Source organism: Tinamus guttatus, unplaced genomic scaffold (assembly GCF_059628265.1).
Source record: "Tinamus guttatus ecotype Peru unplaced genomic scaffold, ASM5962826v1 Tinamus_guttatus_pri_ptg000035l, whole genome shotgun sequence".
NCBI lineage: Eukaryota > Metazoa > Chordata > Aves > Tinamiformes > Tinamidae > Tinamus > Tinamus guttatus.
This window is the reverse complement of record NW_028288569.1, coordinates 10463091-10490070: the sequence shown is the minus strand read 5'-3', so window position 1 is coordinate 10490070 and position 26980 is coordinate 10463091. Positions and strand designations below refer to the sequence as shown.

At 39.7% G+C, this 26980-nt stretch overlaps 1 protein-coding gene across 1 annotated transcript in view; it reads left to right on the top strand.

Annotated features, from left to right (window-relative positions):
* ZBTB20 (zinc finger and BTB domain containing 20) overlaps positions 1-26980 on the top strand; it is a 387189-nt gene that overhangs the window by 113521 nt on the left and 246688 nt on the right. The gene's annotated exons all lie outside the window — the stretch shown is intronic.

The window sequence follows — 26980 nt, the reverse complement described above, 5'->3', positions numbered from 1 at the left end:
CTGGAAGGCTCACCTTTTTATTAGGAAGGTGTTACTTCTTTTCTGCATATTTGAAGTATCCTCTCACTCTCTGATAACAGAAAATTTGCACTAACAGACATTCCCAAAAGCTTCTTTAACCTCGATGGGAAAGGTGGTGAGCAGGAGGACTTTCAATGAAGAGTGTATGGTAGCAGGAGCTTTGATGGAGAGCAAAGGAATGGGTACATTTAGGATTATACTCAGGATGTTACGTAAATGATGGAAAAAAAAAAACACTAATGGAAGGTGCTCATGGAAGGAAAGGGCATGGTGGCGTGAGTCAGTCCTCACAAAGTGACCCTTGAAACGAGATGGATAAAAGGTACTTGAGTACGCAGGCTGTGAGCACCTTGAGGACGTGGTACTATGAGGCAGATTTACCTGGGATTTTTGTGCTGACAGGAGGACAAATTTAGGGAAAGGAGGACTTTTAATGATCAAACAGTATAGCTCAAAGCTGTGCTAGTTTTATGTGTGTGAATGATAGGCAGTGGTGAAACGGAGTACAGCAGAGTCTTAAACCCATAGATTGTGACTGGCCAAATTATAGCTGGATTTATGTTCTCTGAGCTATAGCTCAGATGATTGGGCTGTGCTTTTTTATTTTTTCCTCACTTTTTTTCCCAGTTTATTTTGTGGTATGTATCATTCCTATAATTGTGTTCTTTGTTGTTTCTCTCCTGACATGTTAAATCCCACAGCACAGTCTAGTCTTGATGTTTTCTTTCTCTTTCAAAGTGTCCCAAGAGAGAGAAGCAAGGAAGGTAGATGTATTTGACTTTGAAAAATGAGTTGATGTCAGTTGCAAAAGAAATAAAACATATCAGAGGGGTCTGCTGGGGGGTGGGAAGGGAAAATATTGCTCATTTGTAGCAAAAGATCGCCTTGAAGACTGCTTCAACTTGATCAGTTTGAAACCCATCTCTCACTGTTTCCATTACAAAGACTTTTATGTTCCTGTTTCTTTTGGAAAAGTACTTCATCTCTTTTAAATTATATCCAAGGCTCCCCAAATGTACAGCTTGCTTTCAGGCCCAGTGCATGTGAGCTGCATGTTGGGGTCACATTGCAGAGCGATTAGAAGAAAGAATATACATTTGAAGAATATACATTAGAAGAATATACATTAGTCGAGTTTTCAGCTTGCGGACAGGCCTGTAGTGGTTGAGGAGACATGATCTTTTGCTGATGAGATGTGCGTTGCTTCTGCAGAGACTTCAAATGATGGGACATGTAGGTAGTGCAATCCCAATGGCAGGGCGCCAGCAAGACGCCTGGCACATTGGAGGACAAAGATGTAGAGCTGTGCCTGGAGTGTGGCACCGCAGGATGGGGGAGAGTGGCCATGGATTTAGCCACTGGGATAGGTCGCTGCAAGGCTGGAATTGCATGAGGGAACCTCAGCCTGAGCATGTGCGACCTGCTAGATCTTTATTTCCATAGGGCTCATTTGGTCCGTATGCAGGAGGCAGGACTTGAGGGCCTCAATTATGCATGAAGGCAGAACAGTAATCGTATGAGCCTTTCTGGCTTTCAAATCTGTAACTCTTTCAGGGCTAATCATTCCTTTAGAGGATCTCTGTTGGGGAATGTTCACTGCAGTTGATCATTACAGAGCCTTACTGTATTAATTCAAGCTGTCCGTGAGCAGTGGCCCAATATCCTTTCCCAAATTCCCCATGGCTTCCCGTAGTCACGGCCCAGCTTCCTGCTGTGCTTTTTCGTTCTCTGCTCCCAGCGTATCCTTCATCTCTTCTGAATCTCTATCTCCATTTCTCAGTTTGCGACAGAAAACTTTTTTCAGGGCATAGCCATGGAGCGCGGTACTAACTTCTCATTTAGATATTAAAAGTTTAACTTAGCTTTAAAATAGTACTCTGCTACTGATACGTAGAAAGAAACAAAATGGACAGTCTAGAAGAGAAAAACGCAACCTTTAAATTACTGGTAGTCATCCCTGGTATGCCTTAAAAGTTCCTCTTTTTTTTAAAAAAAATATGTTTATCTATTATCAACTACTGTTGCTTTTATTTTTTTTCAGTGTAGAAATCTTGCAGGTTTTTGAAATTTTCATTCTCCACTAAACCATCATGTAAGATTAGCTCAAGTGAGCTGCTGCCAGCAGGTAATTTCTTTTTACTGCAAATGGGCTTTGTGTTTCACACAGACTAACCACTGCGGACTCCAGCAACTCTGGTAACAGCCCTGTGAGTCCAGAAAAACATGAGTGAAGGTGACAGGGGATTTCACATCGGTAGATTATGGATACGAGAAGATGCTTCATTTTTAGCAGGCCGTGTTCCTCCTCTGGTGTTAACTGTGCAATGGGAGAGGGCAGTGGCATTGCCGGGAAAGCTGCGGATGGAGTGGCAGGGCTCTTGCCGAGGGGGAGAGCCCAAACGCAGAGGGAACCAAGGCTGCTGCCTCTGATAGTTACAGGATGTCCCGTTTAATACGAACAGTCTCTTGCCTGTGACTGTACGCAGATACCTTAAAAACAAGACAGTGCTTTGGGGTTGAAGCCTAGAGCTGGAAGGGAAAAGGCACAAGCTCTGTTCTTCAGACATGATGAGTGAACTCAATGAACTGATTATAACTTCTGTGTCTCAAATGCCTTATGTCTGAGGGAATAATAAAAATACATATTTCCTTTGGAGGGGAGCTGAGATACTTCATCCGTTTGGAAACCGTTTTTCTCTTTTAGGAGACGGATGTTTTACCTATTTCCATGAAAAATTGTAAATGTTTCAGAAACAATTAATGAAGCTTCCTGACAGCCTCTTGGGTGAGGAAATATGATTGCTGTGGGAAAACTGAGGCAAAAATCTGTCATGTGAATATTTTATTTTAATAGTTAATGAACAGGGAAAAAGAAAGTAATACTGTAAAACACATGAGCAAGATTGTGGAACACTTCAACAGAGAAAGATACTGGGATAAATTCTATCCCGATTGGCACATCGTGAAGGTCAAAGTCTCTACTCGATGTATAAGTCAGAATTAAATTTGGCTTGTGGTGTATGTATGATCAGAACCTCTTAGTATACATAATTTCGAAGTGCACATAATGCGTAAGGCAGTCTTGTATAATAGAAGGACATACTTTGTAAAATGGCTGCATAGAAAGATAAACTTCCTTTGGTTTCACATTGGCAAGAATACCATCGCTTTTTACATGAAGACCTCAAAAGTTTTTTTTGTAAACGATACCTAATCCCTAGATAGTATGCCTCTTCAAAAGAGCTTGATCAAAATATACTACACCATTTCAGCTTGTTTGTATAGTATATAACTAGCATTTCCTATTTAGTTATTTGGAAATAGAGACCCAGAGAGATGAAGTAGGCCACACAGCAAATAGAGTGGCAATTGAGGAAGAAAAGCCAAATGCCCTGACCCTTTCCTCTCTATTTAAATTAGAAGATCATTAGTCCTTGGAAGCACTCAGATGACCTTACAATTCAATTTGTTTTTTGTTCTTGCAGAATGTGTTACTTCAGGTGACCCACTTGTTTTGACACTTTCACCATCCCAAGACCAAGGTCTTCAAGGCATAGGTGGAGTCAAACCTGCCTTTTTATTCTGTTCTGGTAGATTTTAGTCTGAACACATAGCAAGTATCATTTAAAACTACATTTACATTATGCTCCTGGCAGATAGTAATTATGTAAATATGTATATAGCAGTATACATTGAATAGTTAACTATAATATCTATGGCAGTCACTTTTCCCCATTAGACTTCTGTACCTTTATATGCCAGCCATTCAGTATGTAACTGCATCTGTAAGTAAGTCAAGCATATTATAAAAGAAGAAAGAAAGAGAAGCTTCAGCTCATAGGACATGAAAAATTTATGGTGAGAAAAGACAGGACCACCCATAAGCAGCAGGTACACACTGACAACTGTATGATTATTTTAGATCTTAGGGCTTCTTTTAGGGTAAGCTTTTCCAAAGTGCTTAGCAGTGACTTTATTTTATACCCACCAAAGTAAGTGGAAGCTTTACTTTATGCTTCAGTTGGAGGAAGAAAATACTGAATATGGTGAAAACCTCACCCTTAAGCAAAAACAGGTTCATGTGAAAGTTTAAAAATAACTGAATTGTCCATTATCATCTCTGCTTTTGTTGTTTTGAAAGAGATAAGGGAAGACCATGAGTGGAAATGGATATTACTTCATAACCAAGGAGAGCTGGTACTTTCCAGCACACTCTTCTTATATCTAAAGAGCTTTTTCTTTAGTCATGATGCAGCCCAGCTTATCCGTGCACACAAAGGCGTTTGCCTCTGGCCTTTTTAGATCCTAAAGTTTTTGAGTAGATTAGCCAAGGACCTTTTTCAATGGCCCATGACATTCCTGATTTGCAACACAAATAGAAATTCTGTGAGGTTCCCCTGGCAGAGAAAGGTGGGTGAGGGGAGCACTAGTAGTCTCAGCTCAGGAAGGACAGGCTGGACTCTGGGATTAATTCCCCATCTCTGTCACAAGTTTTGGAGTGCTCATCTATCTCCCTTGAGAGTGTTCTCTGATTCTAAAGTTGTCTAGATACCATGTGTGGCTGATCCCTGATTAGGCAGTAGTGCTAGTTGTTAGACTTAAGAGCTGTCCTGGCTTTGCTGAATTTCTGTGCTTCAGAGTGTGTGAAATGGCAGCAATTTCCTCTGAATGGTCCTTTATTTTGAAGAAGATGGGGAACCCGCTTGCTAGCAATGTTAGTAGCAGAAGCACATGAACCACCCACTGCTGTTGTAGTCATGCTGGAGGTTGGATTTAGGAAAAACTATACATCAGAAGCAGACTTAAGTCAGAAAAGATCTGGCTGCCAACTGATCTTTACTCTTTAGAAACAGACATTTGCATTCTTTGGATCCCCAAGTTGTAAATCATGAGGGAGAATCATCATTCTGAAAGCTATGCTTATTCTCAGCATGGTGTGTGTGGTGAAGAAGGCATTGAAAGAAAGCATTAAGGCTAGGATAACATCAAAGAAAATGCTTCAATTTTTATTCTCCCTTCCATGGCAGATTAATTAAAACAGAATGAAATGCCAGCTAGCTTGAAAAGAAAAGCAATGTGCGTATGTAGACTATGGCAGTTTAAGAATGAAAATAAATTTTTCCTCACACCACAGCCCTAACTAGATAAGCCACTACCTTCCTTCTTTTTTGATGTAACTTCTCAAAATCACTGGCCATCCCATATGGCTGCTTTGAGATTTTTGTTGTGCTGTATCCCTTGCTTGACTTTCAGAGCGGTAACAGATAATTCGGCTGGACCAAGTGTCTGCTGATACTCCGTTGTGCTTGGCACAGGATATGAAGGGATGTTACTTCATTGCACCAGCCCTCTTGCTATGCTTTGAAACAAATAGTTCAAGCAGGGTCCCCACTGAGCGCTCAGCAAGCATCGTGGTGGTAAGCATAGGAAAATGGGAAGTAGAGGCTTTTCAGGCAGAAGGAGTCTAAGGAGACAACCTCAGTCTATACCCTCCTTTGAATTAGCAGTTGCATGGCACAATATCCTTTTCATACCCAAAGAGTGTGTCTAATCCATTTTTTCCTTAGATTTGCACTTTATTTTATTTTACAATGACTACACCCCGTATGACAACATCCTGTCCAGCATGCGAGCATCACTGCCGAATACAATCCTCAGCTCCACCAAGCCATTCCCACAGTCGAGACAGGGCTGTCTGCTGCCTCAGGACACACCAAGGCAGTCATAACATTGAATTTCATTCGGCTGGAACCAAGAGATGCTTTCAGTGTTTGAAAAAAAAAAAAAATCCAGAAAGGAACTCGATGAGGTCTCAAATAGCAGAAAAGGCAAAACGTGTGTGTATAAAAGGGGCAGAAGAGACAAATCCCAAGTATGTAACATAGAAGCCAATTGTAAACAGCAGCTTATTTTTCATATGTTCAGGGAAGAAGTCTTTTCACAGCTTTATGCATTGAGGGGCAAGGTGAGCAGCTATTTGAACCATGTTTTGTGCTGCTGACACCCTCTCTACCCTGGGCAGATCAGTGATTCTGTTTGTTTTTTATTAGCCAAAATCAGCGGTACTGACTTCTGCCATAGATAGTTTGTGAAAATTGTTGCTGTATTATGGGACTGATGCTGTGTTATGCGACATACTGAGCTGAGCAATGAGTTTGCCCAAATAAGTGCACTGGTATGTGATACCTTGTTATTACCACTTTTTCTTTGTGAGCTCTACTACTTTTCCTTCCCAGTGAAGATGTACATGCATGCAAATAAACCTGTGTTTAATATAAATTAACTTATATTTCACTATGTGAACATGGAGATAGAGGAAAGGCATTCAGTTATGTAAGCCAACTAAATATGTCCTACGTTATTTGTAGCAAAAGTATTTTTTGGACCCTACCAATTAGAACAAGACATAGAGTTATTACAGAAAATGTCAGTCGTAGGAAGAAACACTCTCTCAGCTTTATACCACATATCCCATCCTTTTGTCAGCTTACATTATAAATAAATAACAAAGCAATTTGACACATGCCCATTGATTAAAAATAAAAGTTGTCAGAGTGAGAGTAGAAAGACAAAAATATGAATTATTAATACCAATATTAAGCAATGCAAAAAAGATGCTTAACATGCAGGAAAGTCCCTAAAAAGTCACTTAGTGAAGGGGAAAGGAAGGACAGCCCAAAAGACCTCCCCGCTACTTCTACTTTGTGGCCATTTCTTTGCTCCTTGGGCATGTGAAGGTCAAGGTGGCAGCACGAAGGTAAAGGGTATTTCTGTTAATTTATCTAACCTTGTTTACCTAATCTCTGGTATTTCTAGCATGCGCTACCTGCAACCATGTAGGCATTGCGAAGGATTGGAGTAAATTTAAAGTGATCAAACCACATCGTGCTCTGTATATTGGGATTGACCATTTATATTTTTGAGTGATGATGCTGCCACTGGGCTTTAGAAGACCAATTGACATCACTGACACATTAGTGGTAAAAGTAGGCTGATTTATATCATTTCTAATTTAGTGTACCACACATAACCATGATTCAGTATGCAGACAATAATTAACGCATGCAAAAATATTGCTAGTGGTAGTAGTAGTTTGTGTTCTGTGTATTCTGTGGTGCTCCAACTGATATAACAAAAACAGTGCCCCACTAGCTGGAATAATTATGCACTTCTTTTCCCACTTTCTGTTGCTTATTTTGGTTGCAACTACTTAAATGTTTTCATTTATCAGACCAGTTTGAATGGCTGTTGGGTATATTGACTATCCTGGCAATGCTTAATTTTCCATCTGTGAAATCAGGTTTCTTTTGTAATTGAAGAGGAAACTAAAAGAAGAATGCAAGGAGCAAGAGAGGCAGCTACGGAGAGCCGTCGAGTCCCACTCACTGGCGGTCACGCTTGCTGGAAAACGTTCTTGTTGTGAGGTGAGAGAGCTACATGCTGTCTGAACAGCAGGGCTCATCAGATAGCTTTCCTGTTAGGCTTGTGCCAGAGGTCCTGTTGTGGTTGAAAAGATGGTGTCTAGAGAAGCATGATACAGTTGGCTCCCACGTGACCGTTCTGACTGCTGTCCCACTGGTAGCTGGAGAGACATCGTCTAAAACAAATGACCATGGAAGTGATACATCTCTTGTCGTGATGGTGATGTCACACATTTACAACGTGTTTTCTCAATTTTTGAAACTTAATTCTGGAAAGCTCCATTTTAAACATCTTCCAATTCATGCAAGGGCTGAGCAGTTGTAGCTCTTATGGTTTTCATTAGGTGCCAGAGAGGCAAAGAGATTCTGAAAATGAGGTTCAAAGGATCTTCTTGCTGACTTCTAGTCTTTTACGTCCATCACTGCAATCATTGGAGAATAGTGGGCCCACTGAAGGTGATCTGCCCCATCACAAAGACAGGCATCTGAACTAGACCCACTAGTGTAAGCACACACTTCTGTGCACAGGCTAAAAAGGGAGTGCAAGTGAAGAGTGAAAGCAGCTAAAAAAATTACTTATAGTCATCAGTGCATGGTGCCTCAAATCAAATAACCAAAATTGGGGAGCTGTCTCAGAAACGTTAATCTTAGGTTTTCTGTTTCTGTGTGTAAAATGGAAGCACTAAGCTTCTTTGTGGGTCTTGAGAAGATGGACTTCTCTTATTTGATATTTAATTATAATGATGAGAGTTTTTATTAGCTCCTAAATGGTTTGCATTTACACTTTATGAGGTCTTCCTAGTTGTACGTATACTATGAGTAAAGATTAGCCTTGAAATAAATGAATGTATTTGTTGCTCTCAGCATAGATACCCAACACTATTGCTAAATTTGGCTGCATGTGAAATTATTGGTCTTTCCTAAATATTAATTGATGTAGCTGAACTCCCTTTAGTACTTCTAATCTGCTGCACCTGATCCTCAGGGTTTTGATTAACATTAATTCGTGCATTAAAAGAACTGAATTGAAGATAATTTCACTGGTTTGATGGTGTTACTCAAACCAATAGTTGCTTAACAGAGCGCAAACTGAATGCAAAGGAATGGCTCCCATGTATAACCCTGCAAGAAAACAGACAGGATTGAAATAATGAAGAAGGAAATAGGTGTCTGTCCTCACACATATCCAGAATTATAAATTAAATTCAGATTAAGACATGTAGAGAGATACTAGCTTATTATACTGTACTCTCTTGGGACTTGAAGACAATCAGAGCATAAATTCTTTTAGTCAGTTGGCACCATGTTTAGTCTTATTCTAAAATCTTGTGCAAATGGACAAGGAACCTTGAGCCATTAGAAGAGTTTTCTTCTTGGAAAAGGAGATTCTTAAGAAAAAGTCGTCTTGAATTCAGCAAGAGAGGTGCAGAAAACCTGTGATAAGGAATTTTTAAAATCTGAGAGAAAGCACTCTAATAATACTGTTATAGTACTTTTCATCAGTCTTACTGCACCCATGTGCAGTATTTCAGCCCGTAAACCGGAGCATATTTATGTTAAATGATTTGCCCAATATCTTATCATGGGTAAGTGGCAGGGCTAGAAATAGAGCCCAGGAGTCCCAATATTTGATTTCTTGTTGAATTCAAAGACAGTATACTGCCTCTCAAAGAAAAACATTCAGGAATACAACAGCAACACACTGCATAGGGAAACTCCCTGTTCAATAAATGTGTGGTTATAAGATGTCTGTATGCAACTGACCCAGGTCCCTGAGGTTGTTTTCAATCCAAACCCATGTCTCCTTTGTGGGTGCACATTGCACTACCTAATGTTTCAGGGCTCTAAACCAGGAGTCTTGTTTTTAATGTGCATATAGGGAAAAATACAGTCATGTAAAAGCATCACCACTGCTAATGGAAAAAAAGCAAGTATGGGCAAAATAAAAAGGAAATCTACAGAGCCTGAATGCTTCTACCAGTCTTAGGCTTCTTTCTGTAAAGTGGTGAAAAAAAAGATAGCAGATTATATTATTTATATGAAAACCCTAATCTAGTAGTATTTGCCATTTCTGTGAGCTCTTGAATAAATATGGATAAAACTCTGTGGTTTTAAATCCATATTTTGAAATCCGAGGACATGCTGAGGGAGCTTTGCAGAGAGGCATTTCTGTTTTGGAGAGAAATCTCTTCGTGTCAGCTAGTTTTCCTAGTAGCTTTCTCAGTACCCAGAGAAGAAAGGTGAGAACTCAAATAATGCCATTTTGCAGAAACTGGGCAAACATTTGAAACTAGCCAGTCGAGTGTGTTGGCTGGTGTAAAAGACTTGCCTAAACTCAGGATCCACTCCAGGAAATGCAATCTTGAAAGGAAAATTGAAAAGTCCGGGAAAATTCAGTCCAACATGATTTGTTCAGTCAGGAGGTTTTGTGTGTGAATTGAGCTCAGTGTGTTTGAAAAATGTAAAACTGACGTTTTTGCTTAAAATTCCAGATTCTTCTAGACTCAGTGGAAATTTTGTGCACTGCAGCCAGTTTAATATGCAGAGATATGGTATTCATTTCCTCAGACAAGAGCTGAAGGGCATAAAGCGGAGTTTTGTGAACAGAGCTTTTCATTGATATCTTATTTTGTGTTTTTATTTGGCCCCAAACAGAAGGAATTTGATCTCCTAATATATGCATTAAGAATAAAAATGTCAGAAGGGAGTGGATAGATGTAAAAGTACAGCTTAATACGCAGGCAGTGTGTATTCTGTGCACAGCAACAGCTCGATTTAGTAGCTTAGTCTTAGGCATTGGTTGCCATTTGAGCTGCTGTAGGCCAATTCCTCGCCTCCAAATCCGGTTCGCAAAAGACACAGGAATCCCACCAGAGATGACTGAATATTAGCCTTGTCCAGAGGTGTTTAATGACCTCGTGCTTCTCAGCTGGCATTTCAAAACTATGCTTAAGCAAATGAGCCCTAAAACTCAAACTTTACGTGCTTATTACTGCATGTGGCATATTGTCCTGCCACATGATATTTTAGGAGATATGCTTTTGCTAGCAGTTATTAGGGGTGTTTTCTCATTCTCTATTAAGTCTACCAGAGGAAGAGGAGATGCCAGAGCTAGAGCAGCTGATTTTATTAATGCTGGATTGGTCTGCCAGTTTAGGTGAGATGAGCCCCTAGGTTGGGTTTTTTACCAATAAATGATCATTCTACTTGCAGCATATGCAGTTAGAGTGATCGGCAGTTAAAAATAATTAGCCTACATTTTAGGTATTCTTATATCTGATGACACAGTATAAAAGCCAGCTCTGCACTTAGGCCAAGTGGTGTGAAGGTGACTTGTGTTCCCAGTACTGCTCATAGATATTTACTAAAAGCTGAATTAAGGTATTGTGATTGTTAAATTTATTGCAATACATATATGCAGGCCAAAATTAAAAACAGAATTTGTGTCCATGTTACCAAAGTCTGCGCAGGATAAGAAAAGGAAATCTTGGTGGTTTATTAAGTCTCAGTAGTTTATTAAAGTTCTTGAATAAAAGGGAAAATGTGTGTTATCTGAAGTAACTCAAAGGAGTATGTCATATGTTTTGTATATTTAGATTATAATTATAGGTTGCGTATAATGACTGTTGATCTTTTTCTATTCTACAGGGGTCATTAATGGCAGTATTTATTTTAAATTGAGAATATAAGGCTTTTCACCCTCAGTTATCAGCTAATCTGACATGAACAGTTTGCTCTCCTGAGGCCCTTTTTTTATTTGGAGATACAATTCTGGTTAGAGGCAACTGTGAAAGTATGAAGCTTTTTCATCCATTTTGTATTCTGTTACTCTTCTGCAATGACGTTCTGTCATGAAAATAAGAAGAAACTTTTCAACCCATATTACAGCAAAGCTCCCATAGACTTCTTTAGATGTTTTACCTAAGTAGAGACCAAGTAAAAGATTAGTGAATTACTTTAGAATTCTGTGTATTCTGTTTAGAGAGTGATGAAAGCATAGATTTCTTCAGTGGTGAAATCTGAAAAGCCCATGAATATTGCAATCCTGTTTTAACTTTTTCCAGAAAGCAATTTATGGATGTCTTCTCTAGAAACATTTATTTTGATAGTCATCAAGACTGAAGGGTTTAAGGTTCATGAAAATTCATCTAGAACCAATCTTGACTAAACAGAAATTCTCAGGATTGGTCAGATAGATTGTTCATTTTATTCTCTAATTTGTTAGTTTTCCACTTTGGACAGTCATATTGTTGCCTGTAAGTAGCATATGGGACAGAGAGACTGTAGATCTCCCTAATGTTGATAGAGTGAGACAGTAAGTTACCCTGGCAAAGTTTGTGTTAATTCAGGAAAATATAAGTTATGTGGGTGTTTTTTTTGTTTGTTTGTTTGTTTTGTTTTGTTTTGTTTTTTTTCCCAATTTTCTGCTTTGGTAAAAGCAAAGTTTCAGCCATCACCCATCTATCAGCCAGGGTTGTTGTCTAGACTGTGGTCCACTATTTGCAAGGCAGATAGTATCATTGATCAGTTCATGATCACAAAGTACTTTGGGCTCCTGGGATATATAGCAGACTAAAAGTATACTATGTTAACTATCTTCAGAGGATGGGTACATTAGGAGAGCGTGAGTGACTCAGCTGAAAGTAATTATGGTGATGTCTTTAATTGAGAAAAACAGATTCTTCATCAGTGCATCACAGTTAACAGCCATCACAATATCTTCCTGGTTAGGCTTATGGATCAATTTAGTTCATCTGGCTAACATATGGCCTAAGAACTAGATGCTGACAGCTTCTTCCGAGTTTAGGGAACATATGCAGTTAGTTTTGGCATTGATGTCTGGGAATTTCTCTTCCTCTCTTAGAAGCGTTTATCCACACTTTCAGTTGTGATTTAAATTTCGGAAAGCAGCTTCGTTCTGAGGGACATGTGTTTTTTTCATTTTCCAGGTGGTTGGTAGAAAGAAGGTTGTAATTATAGGAATTCTGTAAAACATAGCATTAATTATACTCGTATTTAACCTGTGGCAAATCTTGCTCTAATTCATTTTAATATGGCATGTGCCAAGATCAGGATTCTGCATTTGAGGGTTCATTCCCATGCAGCGGAAGCACTTTTGGTGGAGCACTCTGTGAAATCCCAGGTAGCATGCAGTGCTTAGGTTTTCTCCAAGGCAGCTCACAGCTGCAAGCCTCTTTTCTTTTGTGAAATTTGTGTATTTATTCAAGTTGTGCACATCTAGATTTGTGTTCTACTTTGCTGACAATTTTGCTGAAAGTGTCACAATATCTGGTATTTTTCATAAGGATGCTACTTTTGCAGTAAATAGATAATGTAAAGAACTCCAGGTTTTGTTTGTAAAATAAGATTGTAGATTTTGTGATCGGAGAGATGATGCTGAATATCTGATCAAAACATAAAACAAAGATTAAGAACTGGGAAAAAATGCAGAGTCTGGTACTTAGTTTATATTTTTAAAATATCTTAGAATTTTCAGGAGAAATGGTGAAAGATCTGGGAAACTGAGCTTTGAATTGCCAGTAGTTTATTTACATTATTTATTGAATGCATATGTGCAGTATCAATCCTGTACCAGATTGATAAACACCTTCTCACCCCTACCGAGGGCTAGGGTAGCAATGGGATTTCACTGCATATTTTTTTAGTCATTAAAAAAATATTGAAGTTATGTTCTGTCTGTGTCTATGTCCACTCACACAAATATGCACAGAGACGTATCACTTATCTGTGATTTTATTAGTTGAGTTAGAAGTGCCCTATTAATCATTCATCTGTATGCCATTTCTCTCTTTCTGATTACTTGGCTAGGTTTCCACTTCTTTCCCCACTTTAATTTTTTGGGGCAGTAAAGGTGCTTATTAAAACAAATTTCCAAGGTTTTTTGTGGATGTTCTACTATCTTAACTATTTAAATCAAGACTGTAGTAAAAAAAAAAAAATTCCCATTCAAGCAGTAGTTTTAGGGATCACTATAGGGTGATTAATGGTGAAAATGTATTCATGAGTGAAATTGTGTGTTCTATATAATAGGGGGTTCAGGCTGCATGACACTAAGGGTCTCCTGTGTCTTTGAGAGCTATGAAATAGCTTTCAAGACTTTAAAAATGAATAGTTATGAATCATTTGGGTTTTCCCCTGTAAATTCCATTACAAAATCAACAATAACAATAAAACCGTTCAATAAAATATTTTGCCTGCCTGGAGAATAGTTTTGTTTGTTATTTGGAGTGTTGCACTGCCCCAATCCCCAAACAGCATTAGGGCCTGTTTGTAGTCAGTGTTTGAGTAGAAATTAAGAGATTGCCCCTGCTCGAGGACTTTGTAATCTGCCTGAGAGAGTCACACAAATGAGAGGAGACGTTGCTATAGGCACAATGTCAAGGGACGTCTTGGAGGTTACCCTGCAGTAGAGAAGGGCCGAGCTATTCCAGGTCAGATTTGATTCAGTCTCAATATGGTAGGCAGAGGACTTTCATATGGAACCAGTTTGATGGATGAAACAAAACAGTAAAAATTGTGACCCAGGGGAAAAAGATGGGTGGTTTAAAAATTTTGAAGAATTCTGTTGAAAATTCCGTGATTTCCAGACAGCAATACTTCTGATTTTCAGCTGAAAGTTTTATGATTTTTTTTTCCACACACAAAAAAATCTAACATTTTCAGTAAAATCACTCTTCAGACAAAACACCTGCACAGCTGTGTGTCAAATTTTTGCTGAGGTTTTTATAAATACACTCTTTTTTTTAATCAGTCTTCGTTGGGAAAAAAAAATTAACTTGTTAAAAACCTAGTAATAGTGGATTGTGGCTCATGTGTTTTTGAGCCTGACACGGCTTGAAAACTCATTCAAAGAAAACTGAGAATTCATACAAATTTAAAATGGCAAACACCAAGTCATCCTCCCCAAATTTTGAGGGAAGCTGTCAAGATTCCGGATCTGGATCATTCCCTCTGGAATATATCCAGAAGTGGCCTTTTGTGCAGCCGATTGCGGATAGAGAATATCCCCTGCATTTGAAGGCAGATCCTAACTTTGTTTTGCTGAAGGATTTATTAAAGCTGTGAGCAGAAGCAGGGGTATTGAGAACTTCTTGGAAACTTAGAAAACCTGTATCAGGTGAAATTGAGGGAATTTACACGCTACCGTCACAAAAGCAAAATCTGCAGACTGCATTTTTGTCTTTTAAATCTTAGGAACTCCCTGAAAGCTTGAAAATAGAGTTAGGAGACCACTTCAGACTGCTATAAACATCTTGTCCTTTAAATCCGTATTGTATAGGAATTGATAGCACCCACTCAGGAAAGAGTTTTATTTGCCAAGATCGGATGGATTTTTCTGGCCTTGAAGAATAAAGGTAAAGTTACAGAGAAAAATATGAATCTGTTCTATAGTTGCAATTTAGGATGAGGGCAGCATGACATGCTAACAGGTTTTAAATCGGAATCTTTGTACGGCCACTGAAAGACAATGGAAGCTGCAATATTTAAATCAATCTGAATTTCCTTCTGCTAAAAATAAAATAAAGGAAATGGTGCAACTTGGCAAATACATCTTGACCTTATGCTATTTTTACAAGTCAGACAGATGTGCAGCCACTGATAAGCTGCTGGCCAGAACTAGCTATCAAATCAGAAATCTGTGGACTCACTCTTCAAATCCCAGCGCTAATCGCACTGATAAAGAGCTACCTTTCGATTAATCCTACCCTGGACTTTAGACGAAAGATACTGCAGTTTAATTACTGAGTGAAATCCACTTTGTCTGATCTGCCAGTCTGCACTCTAATGTCATAATATAATCAGCTTCGCCCCTGTCTGAAGCTCTAGGGCTGTGAAGTCCAAGGACTTGTTTGATTGGAAGAAATAAAACGATGTTCAAACAACCAGCAGCCACAGTGCTGTAATTACCAAAATCTTGTTTGCATCTGTCTGTCGTTTTCACCATTGGTTTCTTATGACACTAAGAGACAAGGAGAGATTGTGGTGGATAAGCAGAACAGCGACCTGATAGGTGACAAATAAGATATGGGAGGGTTTGCGTGTAGAAAATAATAATTGTAAAATATTCAGGCTAATTAAACTGGATCTCTCTCTTCTATATTTCCCATCGGCTTCTGTGACACATGCAGGTTCAAGCAAAGCCAGCCATCAGCACTGTCATCTCATAATTAAAACCTGTAACTGATCTGGGAGTGTCTTCAGCAGAGCTTCCAGTTAGGGGATAGAACTGCGTGAGCATGAAAAATCATATTTTTCCCATGTGAGAGATACAGCAGGGCTGCCTCCGTGTGAGATGTTCCCTCCCTTACCCATTAATAGATATCAACCATGATTCGTAGGGAATATTTCTTTAGACAGAGGAGGAGGTCATGGCTTACTGATAGGAATTAGTTATTGTGTCTTGCAGAGGCTCACAGCTCAGTTCCCACAGCTGTTTGTACATGAGTCCCGCTGAAAGCAAATGTGGGATTTCAGGTGCTCTTCATCTCTCACACTTGAGTCTTCTTTCTCCCTGACCTCCCTTATTAAGAGTGCAACCAGGGAGAATCAGTAGCAATTTCCTTTCAGTTTACCATGGAGAGTTTTATTTTTGAGAAGAGCATTACCTTTTCCAGGCTCATTTCCTAAAGCTCGTGGTGTACCAGCTGGGTAGCAGTGACCTCCTATTACCTATGGCTCAATGGAACAGGGACATTAACCAAAGGTGAAATTTGTGCTTTGTTTGGATATGCTTATGACAATGCCAGGGAGGTCATGATATTGGTAAAGTGTGAAGAATAACTGACAGAGCTCTTAAAAGTGGTTTACTTTCAAGTCAGTGCTAAACATAGATGCTGATATCCAGAAGATGAAATAAGGGATAAAAGCTCTTACCCAGATGCATCTTTTAAGGAGAAGAAACCATCCTGTGCTGGTTAGGTGAAGTCTGGTTGACCTCCTTGCTAACATCTTTTGAATGCTTAGGCTTTTGTCTCCCATCCGATCCTGTTGCATCTGATCTTTTTTTTTCCTCAGCATCCCCATGCTCTCTGCTTTTCCCTTTGCATCTTTTATGTCTTTCTTGACCCTTTATTTTCTGACTATTGTCTCTTCACATCTGCCTTTTCTGCCGTGGTGCATTCTGTACAACCCATATCATTCAATTTGGTCTTTTGACTCCCTGTTTCCTCCTTGTAGTGTGAAGATCTTGCACTTTCACTCTTCTCCCAAGTTCTCTCCCCTAAACACGTTTGCAATTTCCCTCTTTATCATGTGTTTCTATGAAGTGCCCTTGTAGGCTTTCACAGTGAATCACAACCACAGTTTGATTATGCTCCCCATGCTGCTGCTTCATCAAAGGATTGGCTTGTTCAGCACCTATGACTAAATAAGAGAGCAAGCACAGGGTAAGATGAGTACTCTAGGTATCCTGGCGTCGTAGCCTGTGGGCAGATTTCTGTGCAAAGAGCAATTTGTCTCTGTATTGCAAAATCACAGCAATGTCTTAGGGCATAGACTGGGAATGAGGAAGAATATCAGATGGCAATTGCTAGCAGTATGTGTCTGTGTCTTAAACTTGCAATACATTTACTTTCTTCTTCATCCTTTTGTTCCCTGTAGCTGACAGCGGTGCCTAGCATTGCCTGTCAGCGGGGATGGCATGCAGGGTGTTTTGCAATGGAAATCTGGCTTTAAACCTAAGTGGGTTTGTCACTAGTTTTTTAACTTCTGAATGGTATTTAAACATTACAGTCGGCAAACTCAGTTCTAGCAGGATCTTCCCAGAGGGAGCTGCCTAGAGAATCTTCTCTGAACCAGCTCTGACCAGCAGCAATGGCCCTAACACTTCATTTGTACAGTAGTTTTGCCCTCAGTGCAATCCTTTACTTGAGAAACAGAAATGTCAGCAGGCAGATGTGCACAGCTTCTTTTAAATCCTAAGAGGGTATTTTTCAGCATGAAGAAGTCTGTCTAGTTACATGGCCTCACTAATACGAGTCCACTGCACTGATGATCTTGCTTCCCAGGGGAAAAATATCAGGGGAACCTGAACAATAGTTGGATAGCCAGTTAACTTCAGAAATCATTTCTATTCCAAATGAGAGGATAATGGAGGGCAGAGGGGAGTGTATAATGGCAGAGAGAAAAAAAAAAAGGCAGGAAAAGATGGAAAGAAGAAAGAAAAGGGGAGGGGAAAAAAAGGAAAGGGAGAGAAAAGAAGGAAGTGAATATTTTCCTTACAACAAAAAGAGGATACTTGTAGGTAGACTATGGGAAAGCCTAGTTACGTTATCCACTGCCTTCAAGGTTCCCCCTTTCAAAAGACCTTAGTCCCTCTTCGGGTGATCATGGTGCTTACAAATGTGAAGACAGTGAATTCCTATATTTCATGTATTGCCTGACACATACTCTGCTGTGTGAAGTTTTATGTCCATGTATAGCAGTCCAAATACAGTCTTGGGGCTCCATGCATAGGTGTGGCACAGGTTATGAGAGTAATTTAAGACTACCATCACATTATTGGGATTGCCATAGGCTATCCTGTCAGACAGCCTCACTTAGAGTTCACTGCTGTACACATTGTTTTAGACTATTTTTCTGATTTGCAAAGTGAGTTTTTCCTTTTCATATGTACATATTTGTGTGTGTGTGTATATAGGATATCTGTAAGTTCCAGTTGTCTTTGAGTAGATAACATGGCATCTTCTAAGAAACTATTATGCTATCAGCTTTAGTACTGTGAGAGATAATAATTTTTGCTGTAGAAAATCAAAGCAGGGCAGCAATAATCTGTAGTTAGAGGAAGTAGCAGAGATGGAAATGCAAGAAGAGAGTGATTGAGAATAGGAGAGGAAAAGTGGTGAGTTCAAATCCCATCTATAGCCAGGGATGCTGTCTGTGCTGGTTCTTCAGCATTTATTTTTTGCTCCCATACTGCTTGCTCTCAGTTTTGTACCCACGGCTCCTGCAAGCCCCGCAGTTTAGAATGAGCTACAAATATATATGGACAGCAAGGTCAGATTTATGAGCACGTTTTTCCAGCTCATCTTTGGTTTCAGTTTCCAAAATTAGTGTCCAACTATTGAGACATCTTTCATAAATTTGGGGGCAGGTGTAAATTGTTTATTAGCATATTCTTAGGCCCCATTTGACATAAATAAAATTGGTCAGAAGTAGGGTGACATTGTATTATTGGCAGCAATTACCGTAAAACCAGTGGATCAAACATGACTCATGGAGAATGAGTTGCAAGAGCAGAGTCTCAGGTCTACTCCTGGGATGTACAAGTTATTGGGGAAAAAAAATGTTTTCTAATTGAAAATGGCATCACTGATTTATTCTATTAATATTAGAGCTGGTCAGAACACTGTTGACAAGGTGTCATTTCATCAAAATGCTCTCTTTTCAGAGTTGAAATTTCTCACAGAGGTTTAAAAGGAAGATTTCTGATCACTTCTGGTGAGAGAGATTGAAAACCTCAGGTTTCAGGTCTAATGGCAGCTATTGTTGACAGCTTATTATTTTTTAATATGTTAGAAGCCTGTTGTTTCTGTCCCAAAGAAGAAAAGAAAATTCTCATTCACCACTGGCCAGCTCTAATTAAAATTACCCCCTCTCTACCCACAAGCCTTACGGCATTCCAAGGCACATCCCTGTGTGCACCAGGGAGAGAGACTCTTCTGAGAGTCCTGGGGAAGGAGAGGAGCCAAGTCCTCTGCTGAACACACTGAAGGTTGATCATACTCAACAAGGTTCAGGCCAGCTCCTCACCCAGGGGCTAATGAGCACGCAACTAATATGAAGAGGCCATAGGTCAGGTCACTTGGGGATTCACTAGAGATCAAATATGAGGTATGTTTGTAGAGCCGATGGCTGTGCTCGCCCTGCTTTCTAAATGGAGGTTGAATTTCAGACCCCATGATTCTGCAAAGGCAAAAGGAGAGTTAATATTTCTCTTCCTTTGTTTCCCAGGTCCTTCCGATGTTTCTCACAATATTTTAAGGGCAGAAAGCAACTGCTAAATGTGATGTAACTTGAGTGATTTCATCGTCTTACTCCTCTCACCCCTCTAAGACATTCATCAACTCTTCCTGGTCTCTGCTGACTTGGGATGCGAGCAATCTGGCAACCTGGGTTAGGAGCGTAGCCAATGTGGAGTTGATATATCCACGCTGGTCCACTGATGTAGAGGTTTTTCCAACCCTGTTATATGCAGAACACTCTCATGATTGTCTTTGCATGGAAACTTCTGATTTTATTTTGTTTTATACTTGTATGTTACAGAGTAAAACTACATGATATCATATCAAGATTGAGGAGAAAGAGAGTCTTAACATCTTGCTGCCAATCCCCTAAGCTACCCATTTTTCCCCTGAGCCCACTGCTCTAGTAAATCATAAAATGCCCTTTCTGGGATTGTTGTGAGTTGTGGAATCTTTCTCCCCTTTACCATAAAGAGTAGCTAAGAAACAGGGGGCAGCTTACTTGACTGTCAGAACACCTATTGAATTCATCCACAGGTCTAAAAAGATCAAGAACATTCGAATTGACCCTTTCTGTTGCCTGTGTGAAGAGAAATCCCTTAAGCTTTGAGCTTTCTTGTCATGTGCGGTCTCCCTTTGTCAGTTCAGGTCCAAGGTCCCTGTTTTCATTTTTCTTAGGGAGCGCAGGAGCTCCAGCAATATCTGTCTTGATAACGCCTGCAGCGAGAGAGCAAGAAACAGGGCGGGAGGGTGGGGGCAGACGGGTAAAACACTAGGTGAGCAACTGACCCTTGAGCACCTCGCACTGTCTCAGGGAACCACAGCCTTATCAGGAATCATCGTTGTGGCTTCTGTGGCAAAGGACGACAACAAAAGCAACTTTCCCCACCACAGTTGTTATTCAGATTGGAAATCCAGATTTTAAAACCAATGCATTTGGAACAGAGATGTGGGAAGAAAGCAAAACGCTAGTGTTGCTTACTGGGGGCCCTGCAGACAGAAAATTATTGTGTTTCTAACGCTATTGATTTTTTGCAGCAGCTGATATTTCAATCTGGGTGCAGCATGTCTGAGAGTCTACGCACACTGTCAAGAAGAAATATGATAGTGTCTTAAAAGATTAATAATATCGCTGGTCCTCAGGAGGCCTGTCTTAATTCACTGGCCTGTTCCTTGGCATGTACTGTAATTTATCTAGTCTGATTTGAATAGCAAATGGCAATCGGCTGCCATTAGGGAAATAGGCATCAGTCTTATTGATCCAGGATGGGCTGGATTTTATTTAAGGAGAACTGCAAAATGTTATTAACTTCCGGATGAGAGGCTGGAGGTGGAGAATTTTTTGCGGTATTTCAGTGGTGGAGAATTATACTGAATCTTAAAAGTCCTGAAATGAATGGTATGGGCAGGGACATGGCGGAGGGGGGTGGGGAGGGTGCAACACGACTGCTGCCACTGTGTTTATAAAGATACCGGTTCCAGCCCAGCTGTTACCTTTTTACCTTTCCTGGGCCTGTTGTAGCATTATGTCAGTGATGTGATGAGTTCTCTTTGGGTGAAGGTAAAGGTATTTAGCATTTGGGGAAAAGTAAGTGTGGTGCTTGCTCTTCCCCACTGATGCAGAGGCAGTTGGAATTGACTTTTCAGTGCGATGTGTGAACTGCAGGTTTTCGGGTCCCCGTCACTGTGTTCCGTGGGAGCCGTGCAGTTAACCCACCCAGCATTGCGGCGCACAGGTAGTCTGGGCTGATGATGTGCGTTTGGGTGTTGGGGAAACGGCTGGTGCAGCTCCCATCTCTACTAACAGGTAAAAGAAACCTTGTGGCACTATCGGGAGTGTGAAAGCCTGTGTCTGTTTAATAAAGCCAAGTTTAAAAAACTAAATTGCACTGAATATCTTGGGAAACTTCCACAGTGTTATGACATATCAGACTGTGGAATAGCCTCCCTGGGGAAGAGGTGAAAGCCCAGTTACTTTGCACTCTTTAAAGTAAGACTAAATAGAACATCAGAAAAAATACTGTAAGGAATAGCCCAGCTCAGATGGGAGAATGGAGTAAATGATTTAATACCATAGGTCTTTCCAACTTTAATCGCTGTAATTCTTTGATACATCAGACTCTCCCAGCAGGAATCACTAGAAAGAAAGATCCAGGAGTGCTATCTATTAAAAAGCTGATAGATACTTCAGTTCCAGCAGGAGACACTGTGGGGAATGGTGGAGGAGTGTTGTATGGAGGGGATTTCAAAGCTTTCCTCCTGTCCCTGTCTCTCCGGGAAGCCAGTGCTTTAGGGAGCACTGTGGGAAGGGTGGCTCTGCGACACTCACAGATGTGTCTTTACCTTTGAGAAGCTTCTTTAGGTTTGCAAGCCAACCTCGCCTGCTTCCTTCCACAACAGCAGTCACTGTAAGGAGTAAAAAGGTGCTGGCACGGACTGGAGAAGTAGCTCATTTCCTGCATTTCTTCTCCTTTGCACCTAAAGACGTGGGCACGGGCAATAAAGTGCTACAGGAAATGGCCAAGCACAAAAGCAATAAAATAAATTGAAACTGACTTCGGGCTCTTTTGAGCAGCAGTAATTGCTATATGTTGTGATGTTTGCATAAGAAATTAGTTAATGTGTAGGAGAATGACATGTGATACATTTTATTTGCCTGATGACTATAGTCACTGAGTGAATGACTTATTAAGGTTAATAAAAGAAAAATTGCTTGTGACTTGTAATAATCCAATTGCTAGAATTTAACGTCCCAGTATGTATAGTTGCCTAAAGGGGGGAAAACTAAATTACACATACGTTCTAATGACCAACTGGCTATGCTTTTATTTATTTCCTAATAGCAGTTTGAGAAAAAACAATGTATTCTAAATTGTTGGTCTGTCTGTCTTTCTGCCTGCCTGGGCAGGAACGTTATGGCTTTCTTAATTCTTCCATGTGATTTATCATTCCCAATTCATTGTTTTGCATAACTCTGCTCAAAATGAAGAAATGTCATTATTTTGCAGTGAAAAAGTTGTCATTTGCATAATGCCTGCCATTAATTATTGTGAGACTAATGCAGTTGTTGATATTTTTAGGGCACAGTGGTACATCCTGCACCTTGTATAATGTCATTCTGAAAACACTGGTAGTTAATAGGTGCCACAACACTGCACAAATGCAAGAAAGGGGTGGAAGAGGAGGAGGAAGGGCATATAATGGAACAGCCTGTGATCTTTATTTAGAGGTTTTTTCCCCAAAATACATGGTGAGAGACAGCTATAAACAGAAGCAAAAAAGAGGAAGCTGTGGCACCCAAGAGAATGAGGGAATGGAACCAGAAAAGTTCCCTTCTGCATATGCTTGTGGAAAAGGACCTGAACTAAAGCTCTCTAAGGCTGATGATTCTTGGTTTTCGATAAAACTCATGGCAGTTGTTAGTGATTCTAATCCTGTTGCTGATACTTCTCCCCTTGGAAAGTTTCCACCCTTGTTATTTGTTCTAGTGGATTTTTTTCTGGGGGGGGGGGGTTATTTTATGATTTCTTTTGAAATATGTAAAGGGAATATTCCTATATATACATTCTAATATCATTTTACAATATCTTTTGCATCTCTGAGGGGCGAACATAACAAACAGGCTCCTTGCGTGTTGACTATTTTTTTAATGTTAAAGACAGTGGATTTGGCCCACAGGCACTGGAAACAGAGAGAGCGAAGGGCAGTCTAGGATAATTCTGTAAATTCAGAACTTGGGGCAGGATTTTTCTGGTATGTTTTCCAAGGCCTTCCAGTTCTTCCTAAGTAATTAAGAGCTCATTTCCTCTGAAAAACAAGGGCAAAATCACTATAAACCATAATAGTCAAGTGAAACAAATACTCGGTTCTCAGGCTGGAAGGAAGCTTTGTTTCATTTGTGTCCTGTGCAGTTAACACTTTTCTACCCTATTTCTTTTTCAGTGCTTAATAGGAGAATGTGGGGGAGCAGTTTCTGAGCCTGTTATAGGATCAAAAGCTAATGGTGAGGCCATAAAACAAAAAGAGATACTAAAGGCTTCCAGTATATGTACCAAAAAATACACCCTTCTCCCATTATGCAAAGTGCTAGGTCCTTTCTTTGTTCACTGGTGTATCTTAAAATGCCAGAAAGAAAAACCATGGCCGTTGACTGCCCAGACACTGAGATTCACTGCCTCCAGAGGGATGCTGTCTCTTCTCCTGTTTTCCACCATTAGAATTAAAACAATAACAAAGAAAATTAAACCACAAAAGTTCAAATAATGCTTAATGTCTAACTGCAACCCGCAAAGGGCAGGAAATTCATTTCCCGAGATTGCCAGTCTGTCCTCGCCTCACCCTATTGTCACAGAGAGAGAACTGCGAGTCGGCCCTGCGGTGGGTGATCCTACAGACCGCGACTGCTGCACCGTGGAGGCACAATGGGAGACACAATAGGAGAGCCCAGACTGAGCTTTATTCGCAGTTTCTTGGCATTGGGAGGTGTGAGACAGACCCTTAAGGTGGTGGTGACTTAGCATGGTTTTTTATGTATCTGTACGTCCTCAGAGCTCAAGTACTATGTATCAAAAGTGTTACATAAAGTTGAGGTTCATGGTCGTGAATGATCTTCAATATTACAGAAAGAGCCCATGTCAGGCATTGATGTCTTAAACCTACACCATTGTTCCTGCTTGAGATTTCTTAAATACGTATATAAATATAAAGTACCTTGTGTTAGCAAATGTCCTAGAAAAGGCAATTCGAAAGCAGAAATTTATGCAAAAAAGAAAGTAAGAAGAAATGCCATCCTTCCTTCATTGTGCTGATGATTTGAACCTCTTCAAGAACTTTGCAAATCAAGCAGTGATTAATCCTTAAAGCAGCTTTTCCCAATTTACAATATTAAACATATGGTGTGGTGGGAATGAGGTCCCTGTCCATGGTATCACTCCCCTATTTGGAAAATTCTTGTACCATGGATGAACTGTGGAAGAGGAAGAGGAGTGTGATGATTCATGCTATAGAATAAGGTCAGGAGATGCTCAGCACCCATTCAAATGAGAAGATCTATATATTCTTCTTGTCTTTGATATAGACTTCCTGTGTGTGGCCAGGAAAAAGTCACAGTTTTTGTTCAGTGAGGGATTAAAATCATTCCAGACATCTGAGGGCACTTTGTGGGGATTAATTCACCAAGATTTTTGAGATATTCAGACACTGTAGTGATGAATACCACAGAAAAAGCCAGAAACAAAAAAAAAATCTTAATTCATGCAAGACTTGGATGCCACTCAGTAAACAAGGCTTGGGGCCACACACTGAACAGAGAGGATAAAAAAAGAATATTTGAATTAGTCTCATTCCCTGGATGCTCTCCATTATAGAGAGCACATAATATACAATCATAACATGGAAGATTGTATTGTAACACTACAGCTGTTGTGACAGACTTCATTTTGATATTTTCATACTTCAGAGTGCTTTGCTTTGTGACCTTACTGTTTTTACTTAGTTTTTACAAAGGCGTTTTGGGGTGTAACGTGCGTAGTAGCCCAAATGCCGCTCCCACTGAAATCAGGCCATGGTGTGAATGTTCAGCACCCCCTAGAAGCAAAGCGGGTGTTGCTGGTAACAAAATAAGGCAGATGGTTTTCATCTCAAGAATGAAGACCACCTGTGGGAAGCCTAGCTGCTTAGGAAAAACTACATTATCTATATCAGAAGTCTCCTGGAATTATACCTGATTCTCCGCCCATTCCTCTGTGTTTCATTCTTACACCTCAACAGTTTTGTCCTTAAGGCAGAGCGCAACCATGGTTGTATCTGAGGGTGGATATTTATCAATATCCAGTATGTTGACAGTGCAATATTAAATCACCAGTTGCAGCCATAATCCATGTGCTCTGTAAATTCATTTTAAAGGCAGAGTCTCTGTGATCTATGTGCTGGCTGCTTGAAGCTTAGCTTTGATGCACAAGTCAAACTGGTTCATTGTGCTCTTCAGAGTTGTGCAGATGAGTTGCCCATTCCTTATTGCGAGGTAATGTTTTTGGCTTCTGGATCACTGTGTTTAATAGCTCCTAGTAGACCTTTCTCTTATGAATTTACTCAACTGCTTTTTGAAGACATTTATACTTTTGGTGTCAGAAACTTCCTGTGCCACTGAATTCCACAATTTAATTACACATTGTCTGAAAAATACTTCCTTTTGTTTGCTTTAAACCTGATGCTTGGTAATGTCTTTGGATGCTTCCTAGAAATATGCAGTGAGAAACAGGGAACAATTATTCACAGTTCACCTCGCTCTTATTTGGTATGTTATGATTTAATAGAACTCCTTCAAATTCCCCTAAGACACTTCTTGTCCAGGCAAAGCATCCTACTCCTCTTTTTAATATCTCCTTGTACAGAATTTATCTTGTTCTTTAACCATTGTTTTTGCTTCTTTATGCATATTGTTTAGGTTTTCTGTATCTTTGTTTGGTATTGAGAGCTCACACCTGCATATAGCATTCAGTATTTGAGTTTACTATGGATTTATTAGAGGAGCATAATTATGTTTTTAGCATTGTTTTCTATTTCTTTCCTAGTAATTCCCAACTTTTCTTCGTGATCAATGCTAAGCATTGAGCTGATGCCTTTATAGGGATACCCATAAGCATTCCAGGCCCTCTTTCCTGTGTGGTAATAGCTAATTTAGATCCTGTCATGTTGTACAGATATTTAGGATCATTTTCCCCCTGAGCATTGCTGTACATCATCAACATTAAATTTAATTTTTCATTTTATTGTGTAGTCACTCTGTATTACTGGATCTTTATACAACATTTTGGTTTTGTATATCACACTGTGGTTACTTGGTGCTATGTGCTTGGTACCATGTGTGTTGCATCACTAATATACCCTTCTTTCCTCAATCATTGCTGAACATGTTGAACGTGTTGAACAGTATGGATTTCAGTGCAAATTTTTGTGGGACTCCAGTAATAAATCCTTCATTAAAAAAGCTAAGTGTTCCTCCCATTTGTTGCATATCTTTGAGCCACTTATTAATCCAAGTGGACTTTTTCTCTTATGCTATGATGTTTTACTTATTTTTTCAGTCTTTGGTGAGGGTTTTCCAATTTTTTCTTTTTTTTTTTAGAAAGTAGTATTACCTGAATCACTGTCATACATATGCTATATAACATTGACTCCTTCAGAGAATTCATAGGTTTGTGAATTTAGACTTGTCTCTGAAAAGAGAGTAAGGTTGAATGCGCCTATTATTGTTTATTATATTTTATATTCATATTTATATTTATATTATTATATTGTATATTATATTTTATACCAGTTTGTTTGATGTAGAATATAGATTTAATGATCTACCTGGATTTTCCTGGAACCCTTTTTCAGTATTGCCACTTTCCGTTCTGTAATTACCTGTCCTGATTATGTGCAAGAGTTGTTAGTTAAGCTCTTTCATAGCTGAATTCCTTTTTACCTGATAGATGACCATTTATTCTTTTCATTACACACTTTATTGATTTATTTTCTATTCTACTACACCTCAGCTTGAGATGTTTTCTC